The sequence below is a fragment of the Macaca thibetana genome, chromosome 2, assembly GCF_024542745.1.
Source record: "Macaca thibetana thibetana isolate TM-01 chromosome 2, ASM2454274v1, whole genome shotgun sequence".
Lineage (NCBI taxonomy): Eukaryota > Metazoa > Chordata > Mammalia > Primates > Cercopithecidae > Macaca > Macaca thibetana.
The window spans coordinates 192,256,747-192,270,143 of NC_065579.1; positions in this window are offsets into that span (position 1 = coordinate 192,256,747).

Sequence of the window (13,397 nt, forward strand, 5' to 3'; positions counted from 1 at the left end):
AAATGCTTGCCAGCACTTTGGGAGGCCAAGGCAGGAGGATCACCTTAGGTCAGGAGTTCTAGACCAGCCTGGCCAACATGGTAAAACCCTCTCTCTACTTAAAAATACAAAAATTAGCCAGGCGTGGTGGTGTGCGTCTGTAATCCCAGCTACTCAGGAAGCTGAGGCAAGAGAATCATTTGAATCTAGGAGGTAGAGGTTGCAGTGAGCCATCCCACTCCAGCCTGGGCGACAGAGTAAGACTCTGTCTCAAAAAAAAAAAAAAAAAAAAAAAACCCTTTACTGACGTGACAAAGAGTGATTTTCTTTCTTTTTATAATGAAAACTTTATATGTGAATTACAATTCATTTTTCCTGTATAACCTTCATAAAGGTACCCTGAAACCACTCAACACTGTACCAGGACAACTCATACCATATCAGATATGGGGGATGTATCTCATATAACACTTCAAGTTTCTTAAAACTGGTTTTCCATGCTCCAAAAAATATCTTTTAAGCATTCTGCATTATTTTACTCATTAAATTGTCTCTTCAGCATAGCAAAATTGAGCAAAATGTTCTCTTAAATATCCAGAGTCAAACATCTACAATAACGATCAAACAAGTTTGTCCTCTCTCTGAGGATAATGAAGTGTTCACTAACTTGTAAACTTTATGTGTGCAGACATAGTGATATCATGTAGTTCACTTAGCCATAATGCTTGATACGCACATCTCTGGGGATTATCTCTATGACTGAGGCACTACAAATATTATATACAATATGTAAAACTTTATTAAAAATAATTTATTTTCACTTGTGTGTTACCTCATTTTAAAATATAATGGGTGGTAAAAAGAATTTGTATATATTAAAAAAATTAAATGTTACATTGATTTTGCTTATGATCTTAAAGGTTGATTAAATTTATATATCATGGGATAGTTACATAACTTTTTAATAAAGACAAAGGGGTAAATGCAGTGATGAAGTTAGCACTACTAACCCATCATACAATGTAACTGATACTTCTTTTATTGCAATGTAATAATATTTAAAATATGGTAGTAAAACATAACTAGGTACTGAATATTGTCCTGTCAGAAATTAAAACTTATGTACATAGGGACTAAAAGTGCGTGAAGAATTATATCAAAAATAAAAATCTTTTGAGTAAATTATGTTCATTTGTTTATCTCACAATTGGTATGACATGAGTTTTAAATATATAAAAATAGTTTTACATGCCATACTGTATAAGATTTAATTTATTTATACCACATTTTATTTTACATTTAAAAAAAGACATTTTATTGGGTAAGAACAATTGATTTCTCTTAATAAGATTGTTCTCAGAAAACAAGAATGTCCTACTAAAATCATTTACTTCCCTTTTTAATCTATTATATATTTATGGATTTAAATTACACTTGAAAGTGTTTTTATTTGCATGAATTTCCGTTATAGCATATTGCATTTTGGTCACATTTGATTACCACATTCACAAACTACATGAGTGAATACTTTTCCCAACAAATTACTTCAAATATGGATGGATGTTTGATCATCCATATTACCAGTATGCATTAATTTTCCCTGTATCCTATCTAGCTGTCTATGTTAGGCTGTGATAGCTGACTCCTCACATGAAAATTGAATTCAGGTGGAAATTATATTGGAAGAAAATAACCCATAAAATACAAAATCCATTTATATGAAATACATAATTCAATACTTGGAAGTCACACAAAGCTTTGGGTGCATATAAGCAGATGCCATTGCTATTTATTATTCAAAGCTATAGAGATCAATAGTGAGCACAGATCCATTCATCTAATTAATGACAGATTTGCTAAATCAAAACTATAATAAGTTCTGGGGCTTAAAATATTCTTTAAGTAAGCAGTTAACATGTTCCTTTAAAAATAGAAAAGTTAGATAATTCTATTACTATTTACGTTGGATTATATTGTCATCAAATTTATAAAAATAAACAACAGCATTTTAGTGAAAAATACCTTTGATTGTATCTTGGATCTACTGTGGGTACAACAAAAAATATGACTCTAGTAACTTCAGAAACACTGACCTAACAGAAATATTTCAGAATCTAATAAAAATTGTTTTAAATCACAGATGAAACTACAATTTTTTTTCCAAAGGGCAAACCAATCTAATTCTAAAGAGAACAAATTCACCAGCTATAAAAGCTATAGCCAATTGCCCAGAAGTGATAAAACTTGGAAGAAGATAATTTAAATACTATAAATATAACTCAAAAAATGATGTAATTTTAATCCATTTTCATGAATTTCCAAGTAGCCCAGGAAGGCAGTTGAATATAATTTAATATGAAAAGGAGGTAGAGTTGGAGGTCTACATCTCTTTCTACCTTATGGAGAATCAACAGCAAATACTTGGTTCCTGGAATACAAGAAGGTCTGAGGATAGATTATTAAGAATAGAAATAAATGGGAGATATTAATGTAAATATTTCTATGTATATAGTTTAGTGCCAGTAAGGTTATTATAAATGCAAATATTTTCATAAAATGATGTAAAGGCTAAATATATATCATATGATGGTTGTCTTTACTGACCATTCTGTCAAAAAAAAAAAAAATCAGGTTAAAAGATCCAAATTACACCAATTTAATTATTACATAAATAAACAGAAACTGGTTTAGGCAAACAAATCATTTCTCACTCAAGACAGCAAATCTTGAGGACAGGAGTTCGAGACAAGCCTGGCAACATGGCAAAGTCCCGTGTTTACTAAAACTACAAAAATTAACTGGACATGGTGGTGGACGCCTGTAAGCCAAGCTACCCGTGAGGGTGAGACACAAGAATCGCTTGAACCTAGGTGGAGGTGGAGGTTGCAGTGAGCCGAGACTGCGCCATTGCACTCCAGGCTGGGCGACACGGTGCGACCCTGTCTCGAAAAAAGAAAAAGAAAAAAACAACAACAAGCACATGGGATATAGATGGAATATTTATTGATAGGATATTTATTGTGTATCATTTTAGATGCTGATTTTTTTCTGGAATCCTTAGACAAAGGATTAAAATTAAATATTCATCCTTTATGCCTCTCTTAGAGAAGCAAATTATTTTTAACACTTTGGCTGTTTTTTTTATGTTTGTCCAGATATTAACTGTCATGTTTTATTGTTTTTCCTCATTTTCTGAGCTCTAATTTGTTGACCTCCTAAATATAGGAAGAATATTTAGCTCTTATTCATGCTCCACATTTTGTACACAGAAATAAATTCACAAATACGCAAATACACATAAACGCCCAAAATCCCCTGAGTCCCATAGCTTACCAGATTTATTGCATTATTATTTTTCATTAATAATTGAGATTTATATTATTTCATCTTGGTAAGTTTTATTTACAGATAATCTGTAACATGTAACCTCATTGCATTTCCTTTCTTTTATCATTATCATGTTGGAGTTGATAACTAAAGTAATTCTTATTTACTTAGTCTTTGCATTCATCCTCAAATCTTTGTCAGAAGTTTAAACTCCTCTAACATACAATATATATCCCAAGGAATCTATTCACCCTTTTTCTTTTTTCTTGAGATCTCTTTCCTTGAATTGCCAGCCTTCTGCTTCAGTTTGGATTGGTTGATTTCCTGGCATGCCATAGGAGTTTGTTGATATTTTCTCTAATTTCTCGGGAATGCCATTCATCTATAACCTGGGTTGAACAATTAACTTCTTCAATCTCATGTCTTTCTATTTCTTAGGAGAAAATCCAACAGGAGTATGATGGAAAAACAAATGAACCATGAATCCAAATTCTCCATGACATTTAGCCTGGAAGATAGAAAAGTGGGTGCCAAAATAGAAGGACTCACAGTGGCAATTTAATATGCTAGTCATATTCTATTAATCTGATTGATAAGAACTTTAAGACCATTTAGTTATTGTTAAATTACACACACACACACACACACACATATTTAAATCACCTTTTAAAAGTTCAATATATTTCACAATTTTAAACAAAAATTCCAAAGAATTTGATCCAGCTTATGCTAGAAAACTTAAAATATAGGAATTTGGGTAATCTATGTCTTTTTTTCAATTAGAAACCAAGAGATGAAATTGATCCTGAAGGCCTGACCCTGCTTTTAGAGCCCATTTATGTTGGAAATTTGCCCAGACTACTTTGGGGAGATAGTCTTACATTGTTAAAAATTCTTGACATATTTACCTTCAAAATATCACATTAAGATATAATTTCACCACAGTTAAAATGGCTTTTATCAAAAATGCAAACAACAATGAATGCTGATGAAGACATGGAGAAAGGGGAACATTCATACTCCATTGGGGGCAATGTAAATTAGTGCAGACACTAAAAAACAGTATGGAAGTTCCTCAAAAAGCCAAAAACAAAACTGCCGTATGATCCAGCAATTCTACCACTGAATATACATTATTAAAAAAGGAAATCAGTGAATCAAAGATATATCTGCACTCCCGTGGTCATTGCAGCACTATTCACAATAGCCAAGATAGAAAATCAATCAAAGTGTCCATCATCAGATGAATGGATAAAGAAAATGTGGCACATATATACAATGGAATGTTATTTACCCATAAAAAATGAATGGAATTTCATTATTTGCAACAACATAGATAGAACTGAAGGCCGTTTTGTTAAGTGAAATAAGCCAAGCAACACTGTCAGATGCAACAGTGGAACAGTGAAAGACAAATACTGCATGTTCTCACTTCTAAGTGAATGCTGAAAAATCAATCTCCTGGAGACAGAGAGTAGAATTATGGTTACCAACGCCTGGGAAGAGTGGTGGGCTGGGGGAAATAAAAGGGGCTGATTAATGGGTAGAAAAATTCAATTAGAAAAAATAAGATCTAGTGTTTGGTATCACAATAGGATTACTATAGCTAACAATAATTTATTGTAGTTTTCAAATTAATTAAAGAAGTGGAATTAGAGTGGAATATTCCACTTCTTTATGGAATGATAAAGAAGAAATGATAAATGATAAAGAAATGATAAACATTTTAGATGATGGATTTCCTGATTACCCTAATTTGATCATTACACATTGTGTCCTTGTATCAAAATATCATATGTACCCCTTAAGTATGTACAGCTATTGTGTATTCATAAAAATTTTAAAAATTAAAATAAAATTATTTTTCCACTGAATTAGTTAAGATTTGAAAAATTAAAGTATTGAATGATGGAAGAAACAGTATGGAGATCAAGATTTTAAAAATACTTTTATCTTTGAGTTACAAAGAGCTAAACATTCATATTTTAAAGGTAACTTACTTAGTTTGGGAATATAAATAGAATGAAAAGGAAACTAAAGCAATATTTTTGGAATATGTAAACTATCGAGAGTAGAATTGAATTGAAAAGCACATGAATACCACCTTATATTAATGTAACAAAATGAAAAGTACTCAAGTACAACATAAAATTGCAATTGGAATAAAACTCCACGATTTTAACAAAAGTATAGTTTTACAAGGGATAAGTGTTTAAAGATGATGTGTTGCCAATTCCTTCAGCATATTAATAGTAATCTCTCAAAAAAGTATTAATTTATAATGTAAGTTTAATACACCTCGTCTCCAACATATTCTTAAAGAGAAAATGTAGGAAATATTTTGTTGTAAATAATCCAGGTACTATTGACTTATAAAAATATTGTATTAGTTAGTAGAGAAATAACATAAAGCAACTTGAAATTATGCAACCTGACCTCTTCTATATATTAACATGTGCACAAATTTTATTATACTCTTACACTTAAAAACATGTCAGATTATATATCAAAATTATGAGATAATAAAATTAGAAAAGTAATTTATCCATTTTTATACAAGCATTCTTGAGTTTATATTTTGGGCAAGTGATAAACTAGTATATTATTCTAATCTCCATGGTTTCATCGAAGACAAGGGAGGGATGTTTCAAGTTGGAAAGAGTCAACAGTGTCAGATGCAACAGAGGAACAGGGAAAGAAAACCTTAAAGACAACTGAATTAATTGGCAAGTCAGTCATTGAGGATGTTTGCCTGACAGTATCATTGAGGGGTGAGGTGAGAAGGCTGACTTCAACCTCCTCTTGTGCATGGGGGAGATAAATGAGAACATTTCATGACAAATAAAATCTCCAGGAGCCTCGCCACGGAGGGACATAGACATTAAGAGATGTGAGAGGAGTTTGGTGTTTTAAGCTTTTTTAAAATTCTGGATCCAAATCACAATAGAAATACTAAAGTGCATTTAAAATATTTGTATTTTTGTTAATCATATTCAATACCATTTTTTCATGTGTAAAATTATTTGATATGTATCTCTAGCCATAAAAATTATTTTACTCAAATCTATTTTACTGTTGAATAGAAACAATTTAAAATTAGGCACTGGATCGTCCTGATCCGTATCCCAACCACTTTGGCTACTCATGCATACATACATATATGTATATATGTATACACGTGTGTGTGTGTGTGCACTTATGTGCTTCATTATGTGTTGTTGAATTAAATTAGATAACAAAAATAAAATTGTGTATTCCTCTATCCAGATTCTCCCAGTAAACCTAATAGAAATATTTTAACCTAATAGAAATATTTTAACCTCATAGGAATAATTCAGTAAAATGGTGTAGGTTGTAGACAGGCATGTCAGGTTACTGAGAAAAGCATCCTTGCCACATATTTGCTTTTTCCTCGGTGTGTTACGGCATTTTTTTAAAAACCCCGGCATTTCTTTAGTTCATCATGTCATCAAATATTATCTGTAATATAAGAACAATTCACCATGCCAAAATATTTACGCCGCCTTATAAAATGATGTGGCAACCCAAGTTTTTCTAAGTACATTTAAGATTAATACATTAATTACTCGTTATCCAGGGGTGACTTAACATTGAGAATTGGCATGAAAAGGCATGCCTCCGCTCCCAAACAAGGCTGTCCTTCAAAATATCCCCAATTTCAAATTAATAGCCAGCAAGACAGGAAGACCAGGAAGGATGTGGTAATTTCCGGAGGCCACTATATAAAATTGACGCAAACCCAGTGCCTTAAAATAACTAAAATTTATTCTTTCACAGTTCCTGGAAGCTAGTAGGTTGCAGCAAAAGTGATTCCAGCTTTTGCCATTACATTTGGTTGTATTTAGGGCCCATCTGGGTAACAGAAGGGAATCACCTCATATCATATCAAAATTCTTAATTATATTTGCAATGACACTTTTTCCGTTTAGGTCACATTTAAAAATTCCAGGAATTAAGACTAGATATCTGTGTATGACCATTATCCAATGTACTACAAAAGGAATTTTAAAAATGAATATTAGGGGGGATGGTAAGATAGGCCGAATGGGAACAGCCCCGGTTTGCAGCTCCCAGCGAGACCAATGCAGAGGACTAGGGATTTCTGCATTTACAACTAAGGTACCAGGCTCATCTCATTGGGACTGGTTAGACAGTGGGTGCATCCTGCGGAGGGCAAGCGGAAGCAAGGCGAGGTGTTGCCTCACCTGGGAAGCACAAGGGGTCAGGGAACTCACTCCATTAGCCAAGGAAGCCATGAGGGACTGTGCTGTGAGGAACAGGGCACTCCGGCCCAATACTACACTTTTCCCATGATGTTAGCAACCCACAGACCAGGAGATTCCCTCGGGTGCCTACACCACCAGGGCTGTGAGTTTCAAGCACAAAACTGAGCGGCCATTTTGACAGACACCGAACTAACTGCAAGAGTTTATTTTCATACCCCAGTGGCTCCTGGAAAGCCAGCAAGACAGAACCATTCACTCCCCTGGAAATGGGGCTGAAGCCCGGGAGCCAAGTGGTCTAGCTCAGCGGATCCCACCTCCACGGAGTCCAGCAAGCTAAGATCCACTGGCTTGAAATTCATGCTTCCAGCACAGCAGTCTGAAGTTGACCTGGGACACTCAAGCTTGGTGAGGGGCAGGGTATCCACCATTACTGAGGCTTGAGTAGGTGGTTTCCCCTCACAGTCACTCAAAAACCTCCTGAAGTTCAAACTGGACGGAGCACACCACAGCTCTGCAAAGCCACTGTAGCCAGACTGCCTGTCTAGATTCCTTCTCTCTGGGCAGGGCATCTCTGAAAGAAAGGCAGTAGCCCTAGTAAGGGGCTTATAGATGAAACTCCCATCTTCCTGAGACAGAGCATCTCGGTGAAAGTGTGGCTGTGGGCACAACTTCAGCAGACTTAAACATTCCTGCCTGCCAGGTCTGAAGAGAAAAGCAGATCTCCCAGCACAGCGCTCAAGCTCTGCTAAGGGACAGACTGCATCCTCAAGTGGGTCCCTGACTCCCATGACTCCTGACTGAGAGACACCTCCCAACACCAAATACAGTAGAGCTCCAGATGGCATATGACAGGTGCCCCTCTGGGATGAAGCTTCCAGAGAAACGAACAGGCAGCAATCTTTGCTGTTCTGCAGCCTCCGCTGGTGAAACCCAGGCAAACAGGGCCTGGAGTGGACCGCCAGCAAACTCCAGCAGACCTGCAGCAAAGGGGTTTGACTGTTAGAAGGAAAACTAACAAACAGAAAGGAATAGCATCAACATAAACAAAAAGGACATTTACACAGAAACCCCATCTGAAGGTCACCAACATCAAAAATCAAAGGTAGATAAATCCATGAAAATGAGAAAACAAAACAAAACAAATCAAAAGCACAAAAAGGCTGAAAATCCCAAAAAACTGAATGCCTCTTCTTCTCCAAAGGATCACAGCTCCTCACTAGGAAGGGAACAAAACTGGACAGAGAATGAGTTTGATGAATTGACAGAAGTAGGCTTCAGAAAGTGGGTAATAACAAACTACTTCAAGCTGAAGGAGCATGTTCTAACCCAATGCAAGGAACCAAAGAACCTTGAAAAAAAGGTTAGAGGGATTGCTAACTATAATAACCAGTTTAGTGAAGAACATAAATGACCTAATAGAGCTAATAAAAAACAGCATCAGAATTTCACAAAGCATAGACAAGTATCAATAGCCGAATCGATCAAGTGAAAGAAAAGGATCAGAGATTGAAAATCAACTTAATGAAATAAAGCATGAAGACAAGATTAGAGAAAAAAGAATGAAAATGTACTAACAAAACCTCCAAGAAATATGGGACTACATGAAAAGACCAAACCTATGTTGGATTGGTTTACCTGAAAGTGATGGGGAGAATGGAATCAAGTTGGAAAACACTCTTCAGGATATTATCCAGGAGAACTTCCCCAGCCTAGCAAGACAGGCCAACATTCAAAATCAGGAAATACAGAGACCACCACAAAGATTCTCCTCAAGAGGTGTAACCCCAAAACAGATAATCATCAGAGTCACCAAGGTTGAAATGGAGGAAAAAATGTTAAGGGCATCCAGAGAGAAAGGTCGGGTTGCCCACAAAGGGAAGCCCATCACACTAACAGCAGATCTCTCAGCAGAAACCCTACAAGCCAGAAGAGAGTGGAGGCCAATATTCAACATTCTTAAAGAAAAGAATTTTCAACCCAGAATTTCATATCCAGCCAAACTAAGCTTCATAAGTGAAGAAGAAATGAAATCCTCTACAGACAAGCAAATGCTGAAAGATTTTGTCATCACCAGGCCTGACTTACAAGAGCTCATGAAGGAAGCACTAAACATGGAAAGGAAAAACCCATACCATCCACTGCAAAAACATATCAAATTGTAAAGACCATCAACACTACGACAAAACTGCATCAATTAATGGGCAAAATAATCAGTTAGCATCATAACGACATAATCAGACACCCCCAAATTAAGGGACAATCTACAAAATAACTGGGCAGTACTTATTCAAAGTGTCTTGAAAGACAGGAAAGTCTGAGGTGCTAAGCTTGGAGGGGACTAAAGAGATATGCAGGATTGTCTTCAGAACACTGGATTGTCTTCAGAAATAATTTTTAAAAAGTGGTAAAGAAAAGCTGGTGAAACTCAAATATAATTTGTAGTGTAATAGTATCGTACCAATGTCAATTTCATAGTTCTGATAATTGTATGATTATTCTGTAAGTATTTAACATTAGGGAAAGCCTGGTGATAGGTATATGAGAATGTTCTCCACTAGTTTCCAAATAATTAGGTCAAAAAATTACTACAATATAAAAAGTAAGGGAAAAAAAAGAACTGTTTAGCTCTTACACAAATAATGTTTTAGTGGGTATGGGCACAGCTGTTGACTGGAAGACATGACCAGTGTATTAGTTGGTTCTCACCGTGCTATAAAAATATTACCTGAGACTGGGTAACTTGTACAGAAAACAGTTGACTCACAGTTTTGCATGCCTGAGGAGCTCTCAGGAAACTTACAATCGTGGCAGAAGACAAAGGAGAAGCAAGGCACATCTTACATGGTGGCAGGTGAGAGAGAGCAAGGGGGCAAGTGCCACACACTTTCCAACAACCAGATCTTGTCGGAACTCACTACCACAAGAACAACAAGGGGGAAATTTGTTATGACCTAAACAGCTCCCATGAGACCCCTCCGCCGACACATGGGGATTACAATTCTTGATGAGATTAGGGTGGGGACACAAAGCCAAACCATATCACCCAGTGTACCCTATCACCTGTCCCATCAGCCATTTTCATATAGCAGTGTGATACCCAGTCTTTGATGGGCTACATTTTAACAAAAGCCCTAATTTTCATCTTAGTCACTCCATAAATGATAGACGATGATGGATGGATAGATAGATAGATAGATAGATAGATAAATAGATAGATAGATAGGAAAGCAAACTGATTTTATTGCCAAGTAATATTTAAAACAGACATCCATTTTATCCTGTGCTGATGATATTGCCAAACACTTCTTTAATCATAATTTGAGGAGATTAGGTGAAACATTCTTAGAGACAAATTGGGTTCTAGTGGATTTATAATAAATTATGTATGATTTTGTTTTTCATGTTATCAAAGTAATGCATACATAATATTTAAAACAATGTTTTAAATGCATAGGATTGAACAAAAAGATACTGTTTCTCCTCATCAGGGCGGGGCATAGAGAAGGTCAGGTTTGTGTTGCTTACATGCATTTGTAAACATAAACCATAACATTACATTTGGTTTAAAGATGCACTCTACTTCACAATCGTTAGGAGTATTCCAATGCTGCATCCTCAGAGGATTCTACTTTAGCTGAGATCACATGCTTCTTGCCATATAGTATTGTTACACCGTTATATGGAGAGTCTTCCAAGGGACAAGTGAAGGGAGAGGTTTGCCGGCTGTTCAACTCTGTCTTTGCTCCTGCACGCCATGGCATGGCAGGGTACGGAATGCAATGTACTCTGCCAATTTTTAAGCATATGCATTTGCTTCACTGCCACCCACTACCCATAACTCCCAGGTCCAGAAATGAAGATCTTTGGCACAGAGCCAACAAATTATTTGGCGAGATTGTTCTGGTCTCTTGAGATCTCAGGCACTGGGTAGTCGTTGTATGCTCAAAGATAAAGAGTAGCAGGAAAAGATCCAAAATCTTGATGCAAAAGTGCCATCAAAGCGACCATAACATTTGTTTCGGAGCTAGGCACTCCGTAATGGGCACATGAGGGCTTTAACTGCGCATTCTCAGAGGGGGCCTGATGCCAGACCTACAGCTACAGAGAAACCTGATCACTATCCCTTAATTTTAATGCTGTCCTTAGCAACTATTTCTATCTACTTTGTGTATTCAAAACCCTTCTGGCTGACGTTATTTTCCAGGAGCAGAACAGGGCCATAACAGAGAGTTATTCAAGGGGCAATAACAGAGAGTTATAGAATCAGTTTGAAGAAGCACTTGTCATCAGTTAATTTAATAACACTTAAATATTCAAATTTTCTGCTACATAACTTATGCCCTAATTTCAAGCAACTCGTTTTACAATCCCCAGACCTAACACACGCTTGAGTAGTATACTATCTAAGTTCACAGTGGCCTCGTCCACTAGAGTGTAATGCAAAATCAGTTCCTTGGAAACTTTTTGTAACCCCTATAGATTAAGTATGTACTTGAATCAGTCAAATGTGTGCAAAATGCTTTCTATACATTGGCTTCTTAATTCCCATAATGGGGCTCAGCTACAGTTCCAAAGGTTAAGGAATTGCTCAAGGTTACACAGCTGGTCAGAGGCAGAACCCAGGTATTTTGCTATAAAATCTCTTCTCTTTACCTTTCCCATTGTTTCTCATTCTTACATAAGTGTCAAGCTTTATAGTTTGTACATTTTTCAACTGAAAAAAATGTAAAGAGTAAAAGAAAGGCAAGTGAGATTATTTCCATGCAAACAGTATCCTCCTTCTTCAATCAGTTTCCACTATATGACCAATTGGAAAGTGTTGTTCTGTGTCGGAGGGTCCCTATATCTCAATCACATGGTGAGATCTTCCAGATTCTGGAGGATTTCATGGGTGAGAAGAGTTCCTATTGGAATCGGAATGAGTCCTTTTGGTGGTAGGCTTGGCAAAACACTCAAGATGCTTACCAGTGACCAGGATGAGCTCATTCCTAAAATGTATACATTCTGGGCTAGTGTTTTATACTACTCAAAAAGCCAAGAGTAAGAAACAAAGATTCTGCTAAACTTTACCAAGGCACTGACCCCTTTGCTTTCCATGTATAATAGCACTTCCCCAAAATTGTGGGAGACAAGGATTTACTGATGGTTACACAATTTACTCACAATCAGAGGCATGTGACTTGCTTTAGTTTAATGACATTCAATGCTTTTCTTTTAGAAGACACCTGTCATTAACTGCTTCTGCCTTATGACTGCTAGGGTAAGTTTCCTTAAATACAGTGTTTTATTCTAATAAATTTGCAGGTGGTACAATAAAAACCCTGACGTTATAGTAAATGAATATTTCCTAGGGAATGAGCTGTCCATGTCTCTGCAACGAATGCTTTCACAGAAAACTTCCCTCAGTGGGATTCTGGCATCTGGGATAGTTTATTTCACTTAATAGGAATGTGCAGTTTACTGTCATGGAGGAGTTTCTGCAACATGTGATCAACTGTTACACTATTTCTTAAGATGAAATAAATACATATAAGATTTCACAGAAGATCTCTCTGTGTGAGTATAAATTCTCGATATTTACTGGCTGTTTCCAAGTGTGGGAGAAAAAGCCGCCACTGTGGTCGTAAGGGTAGATGCACTTACCATAAAGAAGGGATTGTACCGAATATGCGGGAGCTGAACTGATGATTTACAGTTTATCAGAATATGACAGGAGTCCTCAGTAACCACTCTGAGCTATGTGTAATAAATAATCTCGCGTAATGTTTGTCTATGTTGTGCTTCATCATGTTGCTCTAATTCCTGGCAAATCCTCTATGATTGTTTTACACTACAAAGTGTTTC